This window comes from Quercus suber, unplaced genomic scaffold (genome assembly GCF_002906115.3).
Source record: "Quercus suber isolate HL8 unplaced genomic scaffold, Cork oak 2.0 scaffold_74, whole genome shotgun sequence".
Taxonomy (NCBI): domain Eukaryota; kingdom Viridiplantae; phylum Streptophyta; class Magnoliopsida; order Fagales; family Fagaceae; genus Quercus; species Quercus suber.
In genome coordinates this window covers 1,453,021-1,468,799 of record NW_027069539.1, presented here as the reverse complement: position 1 = coordinate 1,468,799, position 15,779 = coordinate 1,453,021, and the positions used below count along the sequence as shown (strand labels likewise).

Sequence of the window (15,779 nt, the reverse complement as noted above, 5' to 3'; positions counted from 1 at the left end):
TAAGTTTGTGGGGTTTCTCTCCAAACTAGTTTGGAGAGAAACTTTGTTCTATAATTTATTTATTTACTTTTATTTAACTCTCATAAAATAAAAATTTTAACATCTTGGCCTTAATTTTTTTTTTTTTAAGCCTAATTGAAAGAAGTTTAAATTATATGATCTTCTTAATAATATCTTGGCCTTTTGAAATGCAAAATAAAAATTCCAACAACAAATCAATTTTATCTAAATTCTGGAGGATAAAAAATAGTAAGCCAACAATAAAATTAGAGATTTGTTCATCTTAAAACTTAGAAAAAACTCATTTAAATCTTAACAAATTTGAAAAAAACTAATGAAAAATTCTTAAGTTACATTGTATTATCAATGTAAAATTTACATTGCCTCTAAAATATGTATAACTTTGTACACTTTTATGCAAATGTGTATAATATTGTACACTTTTTGCAAATGTGTAAAAAATTGTACACATTTATTTAATCTATAATGTAAATCTTACATTGAGAGTACAATATAAACATATAATTATCCTAAACTAATATGATTAATTTAATTATTAGTAACAATAATCAGTATAGTCATTGTATTAATAAACAATATGCTTAATGAACTTGTAGTTTATCTCTTATTATCTTGCTAGTACATCCTATGGAGAAATTTGTAATAAGAAAACCACATAGACTATAAAATTTATATATCTCTAACCTAAGATTCATTTTCTTACTGGCCCCCTTAGAAAAAAAATCCTAAAACTGCTATCAGCTGATAAATGAAGCCTAGTATTTAATCGAACTCTTTGCTTTCAAAAATATAAAACCTATTTTATATCATCTACTAATGGTTAGTGCATGTCTTGTGTGGGGTGGTAAAGTAGATGTCTTCAATAAATTCAAGGACAATATGGGAAACTTCAAGGAATCTCTTATTAAAGATGTGTGAGGAATGTTAAGCTTGTATGAAGCCATATGAGAGTGCATGGAGAAGATATGCTTGATGAAACACTTAAGTTTACTGCCACTCACCTCGAATTGATGGTGATTAATTTAAGCCCTCCTCATGCCACACAAGTAAGTCATGCCTTAAATCGGCCTATTTGAAAATCCTTGCCAAGGGTAGAGGCAAGACATTACTTTTCTATCTACCAAGAAACTGCTTCACGTAATGAAGTTCTACTAAACTTGGAAAAATTGGATTTTAACATGCTGCAAAAACAACACCAGAAGGAACTTAGCCATATTTCAAGGTAAGTTCATTAGCTATATCTCACTATGTTGGTGTTGTAATTAAGCTTTTTGTTGTGAAATTTTAAAGTACTCGCAAGTGTATGAACTGTACCAAAGTATAGTTTGACAAGAACGAGGTTGAACCCACAGAGACTCGTATGAACGTAGGAAAATTAATCAAATCTTAACCAAATTAATCCTAATCTAGTTTAATAAAAAATTGATTGTTTTGAAATTAAATAAAGCTAAGCAAATACTTAAACTAAGCAAAAGATATAATACAAAAGCAGTAAAGAGATTAAACAATCTAAAGAAATGAATTAAGGTTTTGAATTCGCCTTGTAAGTCATATCAGCATATATTTATGATCATTAATTTTTCCCAACTACTACATGATTATCTAGAAATCAATCTTGCTATCATGGAAAAATATTCTCATTAAAATTCTTATTTTAAAAATCTAAAGCATGCTCTTTTTCGCTTCCTAAGTATAAAATCAAATCATCAATTGTATCTGTAGCTAAACAAATCACAAAAGATATCCAATTTTATAATCAAGCAATAATAAACCAAGCATTCAATTAATTAAGATAAATCCAAAATCATGAGAAAAATATGATTGAACTCATATTAAGAATCCTATCTTAGTTAATTGTAATTTAGCAAGAACAATCTAAATCATTAAAGAACAACTAGTTTGGGAAAAATCAAATCACATAAATAAAACTAATAATCTTTAAGAATGTTTCATCCTCAACCTTAATTGAAAATTTAGCTATTGCTGAAATAAAATACACAAAATAAATATTGAACTTTAAACTAGACAGTTAAACTGCTAACTAGAATGAAAGAGAAAAGTTATAGTGCTAGCATAGAGAAAGGGTGAAAAAAAAAGCCACATGCGGCTCCTGCGTTTCAGCCTTCTCCGTCCTCTATTTCAACTTTCTTCTAGCCTGCGTTTCAGCTCTCCTCTAGCCGCCCCCAATATTTCTTATTTCCCTCTATTTATACCTACATTCCCATAAGCGGCTGAGACCTAAAAGCTCATTATTAAAACCAATGTGGCCCAAAAGTAAGTTCTCCCTAAGTAGATGTTTTGGTATCAAGAGGCTCACAACAACAACACAATTACTGATTTGGACCCTAAAGCCCACCATGTTGACTATGTAAGAATTGCTTGATTTGAGTTTTGTTTCCTTGCACATTTCATCCACGTTGGATTGAATCTTGGGCTTCTTTTTCTTTTTCTTTTTCTTTTTTTCTTTCTTTGTTTTTGGTCTTCTCTTGAATTCACGCTTGGGCTAGATCTTTACTTTGGGTTGAATCTTTCCTTTGGGCTAGATCTTTACTTTGGGCTGAATCTTTTCTTCGTTCTTCACATCTAGGTCTTAAGTTAGCTTGACAATTGGTCTGGATCCACTTTGTATGTAAAGCCTTTATTACCTATAAATCAAAAACAACTTATAATCAACCACAAATTAGTATAAAAGTGCAGCTAAATATGCAAATATAAGAGTATTTTATTGTATATATTTCATGATCATCACTTTCATAAGACATGATTTGACTAGACAATTTTTGTTGAAATTATAATTTAGGTGGTGTAAAGTATAGATGTTATGACAAACCTATCTTTTACACTAAACAAGGTGGTGGAGTTATACATCTGGATTTTGGGAGTGTACTTTGAATCCCAATACTCTCTTGCTAGGAGGATACTAACTAAAACAATTTGCATGACATCAATTATAGATGACATATATGATGTACATGACACACATGAAGAACTCAAGCTCTTTTCAGATGCAATTAAAAGGTTTAGTAAAAACATATATGATTCTCTTCATTTGAAATGGATTCATGTCATGGTTCATTCTAAATATTATAAATTTAAAGATGTATTTAATGCCATGTTTGTTAAAATTTTCATTGATGTGGCATTCTATACAAAATGCCAGATCAAGAAAATAAAGTATTAATTGTGACAAAGATTCTCTCAATTTCAAGTTAATTGGGGAATATCATGTTTTTATATTTGGGAAGGGGGGGGTGGGCGATCGTGGGTTTAAAGTCAACATTACACACTTCTTTCCAACGTTTAAATTATAGGTGGGATATCAATTGCATAGACCAACTTAGAGATTACATGAAGTTGTGTTATAAAGCAGTCTTGGATGTTTTTGAAGAAATTAAGAAAGAGATGTGCAAAGAAGGAAAATTATGCGTTCACTATGCAAAAGTTGCGGCATGACAATATTAATTCACTTGAAACCACTTTTTCCCCATATACGTTCATTTTATAGTCATTATATTTTATGTTTTATGTAACTAGATGAAAAAACTTGTTAAAGCCTACTTTGAAGAAGCCATATGGTTAAAAGAAAAATATATTCCCACAATGGAGGAATATATGAGTAATGCACCAATATCTTGTGGTTACCCCATGCTTAGCACCAAATCTTTTGTTGGCATGGGAGATATTGTGACCAAGGAAGTGTTGGAGTGGGTCTTCAAGGAGCTAAAGATTGTTATTGTAGCATCAATCATAAACAAGCTAATGGATGACGTTGTTTCCAATGAGGTATATTAGTGTATCATACTCTCATATTTCACAAATGTTATTTAGCATATGTTATTAGTGGATCTTATTGAGCACATGTTAGCTCTTGATTGTGACTAAAATCAAGGAACATTAATTGTTGATTTAAGGAAAAAAAACTAGCCACATCTGTGTTGTACTCCAAAAAGACTAGTCTAATTACAATTAAGACTCTTTATAGTTGTTAATGTATTTTAGATTAACCCAATATATGCTTGATGTGGGACTCAGCAAAACCCTATACAGCACAGAATTTTATTCCAATTAAGAGATTCTTCATATGCAATCTTGTTAGTGCCACATGTACTGAAGTTATATATAATAGAGGATGTACAAATTCAGTCAAAATAATTATTTTCTTTCTTTTCCTGGTATCTTTACTTCAACAAGGTATATGAGAGATTAGTTTAGTACTGTAAGGAATACGATCCTTGTCTATGGACTCATTTCATGGTTCAATTTTAACTTTATTGAATCTAATAGTGCATAGAGTGTAGTGTATTTTAAAATTTTAAATAACATGTTATTAGATACACCTTTAATTTATACTATTAAAAACATGAAATGGATTCCTTTCAAATGGACGCACAAATCCATTTGGGCCTAGAAAAAATGACACATTATATATTTTGGAATTTATTTTTTTTACAGTTTGAGCAAAAGAGAGAGCATGTTACTTCAAGCATCTAATGCTACAAGAAGCAATATAATGTCTTAAAGCAAGAGGTGCATGCCGAATTTCAGAAACAAATTGTGAATGCATGGAAGGATATAAACAAAGAGTGCATTACTAAAGTGCCAGTACCTCTCCACACACATGTTGTCAATTTCGCACGAGTCATGGATCTACTTTACAAAGATGAATATGCATGCACACAACTTGGAGGAATGATGGTAGAGTGTCACTTTAATGCTTGTTGATCCAGTATCAATTTGAAATTATTGATGCAACGTCTCAATATGACTACAAAATTATAACTAAGTTGGTTCCTTAAATAAAGGTTTGATGTCCTACCAAGTCAATAATAAAATAAATGTGTGACTAGAGTGAATCACAAATTTATGTGAGCTCCAAATTACTCTTAAAATTAGGAGCTCAATGCTTTTGAACTTTTAAAATTATATATGTATGTGTTGTTACTTCAAAAAAGTTATAGTTTCAATGAGTGATTAACTTATGAGTATTATTTCTACATTACTTTCCACTTGTGCATTTGTTCTAACAGTGAAGTGATTATTCAATGCGCCAAGGCTCTCTCTTCCATATATTTATATCTATATTTATTTTTGTTTGTAGTTTTAGCTTTGTTTTTATTTACTTTTATTTTAAGCTCAATATGAATATGCAATCTAGTAAAAAAAAAAAATACAAGGATTAATTCTTTAAATGGGAAGTATCGCCAATCCCAAAAGCTTGATAAAAAGTATGAATTTAATCACAAATCATTGTTTTAATACTCCCTTACATGTGGGCATAAGCTCCCTCCACTAAGTGAGACCTAATATGCGAAATTTTTAATTTTTGAATGAGAGGTAAAATAAAGACAAGATTCAAACTCAGTATCATTGCTTTGATACAATGATAAAGTGAAATATCCTGGGAAAAGAAGTAGATGAAAATGGAATAATTGAATGAATAAATTAATGTGATTTGGTCATTAAAACCTAACACCAAATTTAGGAGAATGATACCTATGACAAGATAGTAAAATGGAAATACAGGTTGCAATTAGTGAACGATGATATTTAGCCATAATGATTTAATTCCAAAGAATATAAATTTCTTTAGGATCCCTTGACGTCCACCCTCTGAACTTCATGTAACTAACAAGAGAAAGTGAATAAGAAAGCGTTCTCCATGCATCAAGAAAATGAGATCCCATATGTTAAATAAGTATTCAACTCAAACGAATATTATTAAAATGGTTCTCAAGCCACAAACCTGCCTAAACAGCACCAATAGATGAAACTAAAACCCAGAATGATTATTTGCTGGATATCCACTAAATTTATAGCTCTTAGGTAACAAAAGAAGAACCGTGAAAGCACATGCTTGGATAAAAATAGAAAGAAAGATATGTACAGCACAGACTTTGAGGATTTTGTAATTTATCGTGATTATCCATGAACAACCCCTACATGAAAAGTGCCCAAAGTTCTTCGTGGCCACTCGCTCGGTGACTTGCATCTTCTTCTTCACAGAACTTGGCGTGCTTATCTGCATCCATCAAGTTGTTCAATTCAAGACTGTTGCTCACCTCAACCTTAACTATCCATCCTTTGTCATATGGGCTTGAGTTAATCTACATCAAGATAGCTACATCAGAAATAAGCATAAACGAAATGAAGGAAGAATATTCTTGATGGCAAAAAAGAAGTCAAACTTCACCAATTAAAGGAAATTGGAAATGTGAACGAATTTTTTAACACAATGAAGGTGGTCAACCAACATTTTCAGAGACCTATAAATTTATTCAGATTACTACCAGTATCAACCTTAAGCTCAATAAGTTTAGTAGCATGAGTGCTGCACTTATGGTCTATTCTGCTCTTGATTGTTCCAAATATTGGCTACTCAAGGACATTGCCCAAAACCTCGCATAATAGAACTAGAAGGAACTATATATAACTATAGGGCCATTTAAGGTAAGGTGAAATAGAAAAGGAGGATTTTTATAGGGAAAGCAATCAAAAATTAATAAATAAAAGAAGAAGAGAAGAAGAACTTGACTTAGAAGCCCTACCCAAAAGAGAGGGAAAGAAGTACCATGCAACAGTTGACAAAGAGAGCCATGGGGATGAGGACTCATGCATCCGAAACATGGTGTATTTTTCCCGTGGGGACATGTCATGCAGGGCAAGACGAAGCCAAATTGAGCAATGGTAAATTGCCCAGATTTGGTAGCAAGCATACAAATCAGGAGGCAAAATTTGGTCATGGTCAGACCACTCAGAATCCAGAGCATTCAAACAAACAGAGACAAAGATTAAGCTTCACACAAGTTTCATTGAAGCATTCATGTCAAGAGATGAAGATTGGAGCCACTTCAAATCACTTCATAACAATTCCGACCCCCCTCCCCCCAAAAAAATCTTAGGCGCATTAGCTCAAAATTCAATTTTGAAATTGGAAATCCAGATTTAAAAAAAAAAAAATAATGTCTATCAAAACAACTTTTAGCAAGTTCTTAGATTATGAAAAAGCACACAACGTATTTTATCATAACAATGAAATTAACTGCTGGTAATCTATCGCGAGAGCAGTTGAGAAAACCAGAAATGAAAAGAAGAAAACTTAATTGTAAGATTTGTAACATTTTAAAGGCAGTGGTACCTAGCCAAGCATGGAGAAAACTAGTGTTGGATTGACCTACTTGCATTGAATATATATATATATATATATAAAGAGAGAGAGAGAGAGAGAGAGAGAAAATAACAAGCTATCAGAAAGCTTGGGCCTGAAGATGAGATAAATAAAGATGGAACGTGTTTCAAAGTTTCAACACATGCTAAGAAATGAAGAACCTCCAAAAGGTTAAAAGATGAGAGAGAGATAAAGAGAGTCAGCTTTATATGGTAAGTAAAGCTTCTTGACTGACTCTACAATCTTGGATTTGGGGATAAAAAAAGCACAAGAACACTTGTGCTTGGAATCTCATGTACAATAAATGAACATAACATCGGGTATCACATCCTGAACAAATGCAAAATCAAGTTCAGATTGGCTGGCAATATACTGATACTCTAGTGTAGCTTCTAGATGATTAATAATATTGAGACATTCAGTTTCAGTGAACCATGAAAATGAAAATATAGTTATCTTTTCTCACCTGTTCCAATCTATGAATTTACTTGAGTTGATCCAGACCAAAAGAGACACTACATAACAGAAGGCACAGAAACTCAAATTAGAAAAGGATACTTACCAGACCAGGGGAGTCATTGAGCTCTTTGTTTATTTCAACCATTTTCCCTGAAATGGGAGAATTAATATCACTAGTAGCCTTAACATTTTCAACTGCACCAAAGCTGCTGCTCTGTTATACAGGAGCCCCCACTTCCGGTAATTCAACATAGACAACATCACCTAAATGATCATGAGCATGGTCAGTTATAACAACAGTAGCAGAATTCCCCTCAACTTTCACCCACTCGTGAGAGTCAAGATACTTAAGATCCTTCACAACTGCATGTAAATTGGAGAAGAAAAGTATAAACACAACAGGCTGGACAATTTTCTAAGAATCCAAGGAAAATCTGATCTCCACAATTCCCAAAATCAATATTAACTAAAGTGATTCTGTATCTAGAAATGAAAAGATTTTGCCAAATACTACAAAAGCAATGAACTAAATTATCATTTATAGGGGAGAACCATCTTTATTCTATATGGACATATCGATGATTGGATAAATTTATATGAGAAAATAAAACTGCAGTAAAAGAACCGAGAGAGGGAAATAGTGGAGCAATGCACTGAAAAATTAAGAATGTTGCCTGTTAAGATTGCAGAAGCATTCAAAATCCTTTTACATTTTCATTACAATATTCTTGACACTCTACATGCTGCTGGGGTGTCATAAATAATAGCAGTTTGCAGTAACATTTTCATTAAATAAGCTGCCTTTTCATATTAGTAAATACTTGAATCGATATGGAGAGGTCCTTGAAATCAGAGTATGACCACTTAAAAAATAACAGCCTATTGGCTTTACATAACTTTGTACAAAGTCTTGTGTGTACAAATGATGAACCATATTATAAGCACACTGTTCAAACTGAGCATAATTTAATACTAAAATAAAATAAAAAAGATGACAAATTTTACTTTTATTGATAACTGATAAGTTACACACACTCAGTGGGTCTTACTCTTAAACCACAACCTTACCCTCCTTCATGTTCATACAAAGGGAGGAGGTGTCATTTGGGTTAGAGTTCATTAGGCCAAAAGAAAAAATGGCACCTACTTTAGTGTGGGAAAAAATAAATAAAGCATTGAAAACAGCTGAAAGTATACAATAAATAAATAAATGCAGCAAGTGCCACTTTTGCCTCAGTGAGGACTATTTAGATTTAGAGGAATAGATAAATCTGTGAAAGAGTTGAAATGGGGGTAGAACTTATTATCAGAAAAACTACAGCTTTTTAGTTGTCTTGTATAACAATCTGTACAGGAAATTTCAACTATGATTTTAATATAGATGATCATAACAACAATAAGACTGACAATATGCAAACAGTAGTTCTGATCACTGTTTGTGTGGCAAAATCTATCAAGTACAATGCATGCCAGTGGGAAATTATCCATTTCCAATAAATAAAAAATGTATTGATTACGAAAATATTATATAATATAAAGAATTCAGATTTAGTACATCATTTTTGACACCCTTTAATGGTTCAAACTTTTTAAAAACTAATCAATATATTTCTCCACAGACAAGCCAAGTTAATGTTCTGAATTTGGTAGTATTTCGTAATCATCATCATCTTTTCTTACAAGACTCTTAAGTGTGTGGAACCCTAAAATATTGTCCATATCAATTGTCACTAAACAACAACCCTATAAAGTGCATTACTTTAAGATAAAGCTTGGGATTGTGCCCTACAGTAATATTTCAATACACTTTCAAGTTAAGTTAATTACAATTATTCAATTTGAAATCACATTCCATTTCTTGGTAGTCATATTATACAAGATTCTAAGCCACCCAAACTTCTCATCTGGCTTTTATATGAATGAACGGCTATCTATGCCGGAAATAAAAATTAAAGCTTCAATTCCGTATGGGAAATTTCATCATTCAACAATGGAAAGAGTGAACAATTGCCATATAGATGACAAATATAACTCTATCTCTTATAATGGTGCACCTAAGGTTATTCTATGTGCTTCTCTATACTTGTATTTGTCTGTGATTGTGAATGTGACATCATGCAACAATGTGAAAATGACCAGAATGCATTAGTTTGTCACAAATTGAAAGTTGAAATAACTCAATATTGCCCCCACACTTTCCAGCACTGTAGCACAGATCATCGTCCAAATAGGCAGCAAATTGTATGTGACAGAGAATGTCTTAGATTTCATTTTCATTAAAGAGAAGAAATAATTGGCCTAACATTAATCACAATTCCAGCACAACAAAAACTGACCACACCATAAAAAGTATAGCTTTCACAGAGAGAGAGAGAGAGAGAGAGTAGTATATTGATATATGAATGCCCAGATTTAAGAACCCATTGATCTCCACAGTAATAAAGTACAAAACTTTGAAAATATGATACCAATGACAACGACAACAAACCCCATCTCCAAAAATCAAGAACCCATTGATCTCATCAGTAATAAAAACCAAAACTTGTTAAATAAATATGATACCTACGACAACAACAAAGAAACCCCATTTCCAAAAACCAATATTCTGATCAAAGAATCATAGATCAACCATTTTAACCAACTAACAATTAAATGAGAGATCCAAATCCTCATCTTAATACATACATATATAGGGAAAATAAAGAACAATCCATCAAAGCAAAGTCTGATATATACCAGAAGCAAACCTCTGTAGAACACTGAGATCCTGCGGTATGAGGCAGCCCTTGAAGCCCACAACCTTGAAGCCACGTTGGGAACTATAAACCCAAGTACAAAAAGCACCACCCTTTCTGTTTCTCTCTCCCTCAACACACAAACACACTACACTAATATAAATTATAATAATACCTGGTGGGGTTTGGAGAGTTGGTGGGGGTGTTCCAAACTTCCAATCACTATATTTTTAAGCCACCGGCAAGAAGAACTTTGTAGCTGGTTGAGAATTTTAGGTAGTTAGAATGTTCTATATAGATCGGGAGACCATCACCCTAAATATGTGGGACTCTTCAATTCTGACTCAGATCATCCTTTGCCTTCAGAACAACTTTCGCTTTGGCTTTGGCTTTGGGTTAATGTTGATGTTGGTGAATTGCAAGATGGTAGTATATCACACAATTTGATGGAATAGATATTATAAGAAGAAATGCACAAACGTACGGAGACTTGCTAAGATCTACTCCTAATGATGGCAGTCACAATTCCTCCAATAAAACCATAAAATTCAAAAATCCCAAAATCAAAAAAGAGTAATAAAAAATAAAGCCAGTTAAACTAAACAGTCAATGAAATAAATTAACCCCAAAAACCTAATACAAAACCATCAAGCAGAACCCAATTGCATAATAAAATCCATAATATTATGCCTTTAACTGCTAGTAATTTATCACGAGAGCAATTGAGAAAACCAGAAATGAAAGGCAGAAAACTTAATCGTAGCATTAGTTATGGAGAAAACTAGTGCTGGACTGACAGCAACTACTTCCAAACAATCACACTTGGGTTTGAATTTTCAACAAATTATATGTGACAGACAATGGCTTAGGTTTCATTTTTCATTAAAAAGAAAAAATATTATAGGCATAATTGACCTAAGATTAATCACAATTCCAGCACAACAAGAAACTGACAACAATATAAGAAGTATAGCTTTCACATACACAGAGTATATTGACTTATGAATGCCCAAATTCAAGAACCCATGGACCTCAGCAGTAATTAAAAAAAACTTGGTAAATATGATACCAATGACAAAAACAAACCAACGCAATTTCCAAAAACGAAATATTCTGATCAAAGAATGATAGGTCAACCATTTTAACTAACTAATGATGGCAGTCGCAATTCCTCCAATAAAACCCTAAAATTCAAAAATCCCAAAATCAAAAAGAATAATAAAAAATAAAGCCGATTAAACTAAATAGTAAATGAACTAAATTAACCCCAGAAAGCCTAATACAAAACCATCTAGCCAAACCCAATTGCATGATAAAACCCATAATATTATGGCTTTAACTGCCAGTAATTTATCACGAGAGAAATTGAGAAAAAAGGAAATGAAAGGCAGAAAACTTAATTGTAACATTAGTTAAGTTTTAGGGGCAGTGGTACCTAACGCAAGCATGGAGAAAACTAGTGTTGGATTGACCTTCCACACGCAATTGAAGCCCAATCGTACATCTTCCCTTAATGGGAAGGCTATAGATAAGCGGAGGGTATTGATAAAAAGAAGATAGGCATTGGAATGCGCTACTTGCATTGAATAGAGAGAGAGAGAGAGAGAGAGAGAGAGAGGGGAGAAATAACAGGCTATCAGAAATAAACCATGTTTCAAAGTTTCAACACATGCTAAGAAATGAAGAACCACCAAGAGTATAAAAGATGAGAGAAGGAGAGAGAAAGATAATTAATGTGGTAAGTAAAGCTTGGTGACAGACTCTACTATCTTTTATTGGGGAAGAAAAAATGGGCTCAAGAGCAATTGTGCTTGGAATCTCATGTACAATAAAGGAACAGAACATCGGTATCACATCCTTAACATATGCAAAAGCAAGTTCAGATTGGCTGGCAATGTACTGAAACTGTAGTGTAGCTCCTAGATGGTTTGCCAATATAGAGACATTCAGTTAACCATAAAACAGAAAATATGGCTATCTTTCTCTCCTGTTTCAATCTACGAATTTACGGCCAAATTGGCCATGTACCATGAATTTTCGAAATTTTTTGCACGAAGACACTGTTTCTGAAATTATTAGGAATCTACCATCTTTTTCAGTACTCGAGTTTGGTGAACTCGAGTACTGTGTTTTATAGCTCCACCGTGGCATGGCTGACATGGCGTGCGGGGATTTAAAAATTCCAAACAGTACTCGAGCTCCCTGAGCTCGAGTACTGTTCAAAGTAGTACTCGAGTATGTGAAGCTCGAGTACTGTGTTCAGTACTCGAGTTCAACAAACTCGGGTATTATTCTGTTTGCCATTTTCTGGAAAATGCAATCTTTACGTCCTAGTTCTGGGATTGTGGCTGCCCTTAGCTAAATTCACTGGTAGGTCCACTTGGCTAGAAGCTCATGCTCTCTCTCTCAATAAAAAAACAATGAAAGAATATGTTTTTTTATGTGGTTTTGGTTAGCCATCTAACTCAAATCATTAGAAACATTTGACTCTAATAAGATTGCTATCACTAATTTTTTTTTTTTTTTTTTTTTTTTGTGAGAAGAAATCGCTATCACTAGTTAGTTGGAGAATGAAATTTTTCCCTTAATTAAGAGAATAGTTTCATTGACACTGTTCAAACTTTCCAAATTTTGAAAGGTAAGTTATACATATCATTGATACTAAGATCACTATCACTGTATGGTTAATGAAGCCATAGTGTTTAATCAAACTCTTTGCTCCCAAAGATATGAATTACGAAGAAAATTATCATTAATTAAGTACATATGGAAAATAGGCTTGATAACAGTTGCTTGGGTTTTTGGATAAAATAATAAGATAAGGTACGTAACCAAGACAAATTGTTTTGCATCTAAAAAATGGAGGCATTTAAAGTGACATCTCTTTTGACGAATTACCGATTGTAGAGTAAAACAATGAATTGAACTCAAGACTCTCTTGTTTTTGTACCATGTTAATTTACCCATCATCTGAAAAGTTTAAGCTATTAACAATAATTCTATATCTTTACATTCGAATTACTATACTAATGTAGTTTAGTATGAAATTCATGTAAACCATCTTGACATTTATCTTTTAGATGACATCGGAGAGGAGAAAACTATGATTCTCAACTCAAAGAAAGAAGAAAAAATGGGAGGAGTTGTCACTAATATATGTTTGTTCATTTTACTTTTAGTCCAAGAAAAATTGAAAAAATATCTTCCAAATTTTGTATCCACCGCAATTTTATTGTCATAAGTTTTGCTCACATGCTTCTAGAAAATTGGAAAATACAATAGTCAATTATATCATTATAAAGCTTTATAGTTGTGGTTATTTAATACAATAGTCAACCTTTAAAAAGATAATATAAAAGGTAATAACTTTTATCATAAATATCTTTCATGGTAGATTTTAATTGATCATTTATGATTTTTTATGTGTTCCTAGAATCTTTGGCATTAATTAGTAGTAAAATAGCACTTTTAAAACTTTTAAATTTGACTTATCCGTGTAGTTGACTCTAATAAGATTGCTATCACTAGGGTTTTGTGTGTGTGTGTGTGTGTGTGTGAGAGAGAGAGAGAGAGAGAGAGAGAAGAAATCGCTATCACTAGTTAGTTGGAGAATGAAACTTTTCCCTTAATTAAGAGAATAGTTTCATTGACACTTTCCAAACATTCCAAATTTTGAAAGGTAAGTTATACATATCATTGACACTAAGATCACTATCACTGTTTGGTTAATGAAGCCATAGTGTTTAATCAAACTCTTCGCTCCCAAAGATATCTTATGGTTACCTCATGCTTAGCACCATATCTTTTATTGGCATGGGAGATATTATGACCAGGGAAGCATTGGAATAGGTCATCATGGAGCCAAAGATTGTTAGAGCAGCATCAATCATAAGCAGGCTAATGGAGGATATTGTTTCTAATGAGGAACATTTAGGAAATGTTATATAGCACAGATATTATTAGTGGATCTTATTGAGCATTGTGATGAAAATCAAGGGATATTAATTATTTTGTATTTAAAAAAAAAAATTGTGAAAAACCATTAAGTCACATTTGTGCTACACCTTAAAATAATTAGTCTAGTTACAATTGATTTTTTTGTTATTATTATAAATTCCAGATTAACCTAATAAACATGTCTAATGTGGGACTCAAGACACACCTGCACAACACATAATTAATATTCAATCAATTTCGGGCATCACAATTTTAGGCCGATTAAAAGATCCTCCTACATGCAGTATGTACAAAAGTTATAAAAAAAAATATAGAGAATATACAAATTCACTCGTAATAACTATCTTCTTTCTTTTTTTAGTATTTTTACTTCAACAGTATATATGAGAGACTAGTTTAGTACTACAAGGAAGTAGATCCACGTCTATAGATTTATGACATGGTCCAAATTTTGTTTTTGAATCTAATAAATAATAGTGTACATATTGTTAGGTCTTAAATAACGTGGTATTAGATACACCTGCAAATTTTTACTATTTAAAGCAAGAAATTGATTCATTTCAAATGGATCCACAAATCCATTTAGGTCTAACAAAAAATGGCACTCATTACATATTTGGGAATTTATTTTTTTTACAGTTTGAGCAATAGAGAGGGCACGTTGTCTTGGGCATCGAGTGTTACATGAAGCAGTATGGTGTCTCAAAGCAAGAGGTACATGATGAATTTCGAATGCAAATCATGAATGCATGGAAGGATATAAACAAAGAGTGTATTAGACCTACTGAAGTGCCAGTACCTCTCCTTACACGTGTTATCAATCTTGCATGAGTTACGGATTTACTCTACAAGGATGAAGATGCATACACACATCTTGGAGGAGTGATGGTAGAGGGTATCACCTCAATGCTTGTTGATCCAGTACCAGTCTGAAGATGTTAATGCCAGTGCTCATTATGAGCACAAAATTATAACTAAGTTAGTTGGTTCATTAAATAAAGATTTGATAAATTGTCCTACGAAGTCAATATAAAATAAATGTGTAAGTGTCTAGAGTGAAAATTTTACTTGAACTCCAAATTACTCTAAAAATTAGTAGCTCAATGTTTTTGTAATTTTAAATAAGTGTTCCAACTTCCAAGGATTATATATGTTAAGTGGTGGTACTTCAGAATAAATATTGTTTCAATAGGTGGTCACTAAAAACCTATGTTCACAACATTTAATTGTTTCTTGTAATCTTTTTAACATTAAGCATGTGATTTTTTTTTTTTTTTTAAATTTGTTAATGATCAAAAAATGTGAATCTGGTAATGAAAATTGGAAATTTGACTGACTAGCTAATTACCAAGTACAAAAGTTATTAATGGCAAAGTGAATCATGAAGCATCAATAACAACACTTTCCAAACTTAATTAGAAATGTAACGTATCTATTAGGAC

General features: G+C 32.4%; 2 pseudogenes; one reads left to right on the top strand and one right to left on the bottom strand.

The window, feature by feature from the left end:
- The first annotated feature begins 837 nt into the window (after positions 1 to 837).
- On the top strand, positions 838 to 15,441 carry LOC112032475 ((-)-germacrene D synthase-like; annotated as a pseudogene).
- Positions 5,707 to 10,610, bottom strand: LOC136067476 (glycine cleavage system H protein 2, mitochondrial-like; annotated as a pseudogene).
- Positions 15,442 to 15,779: the final 338 nt, after the last annotated feature.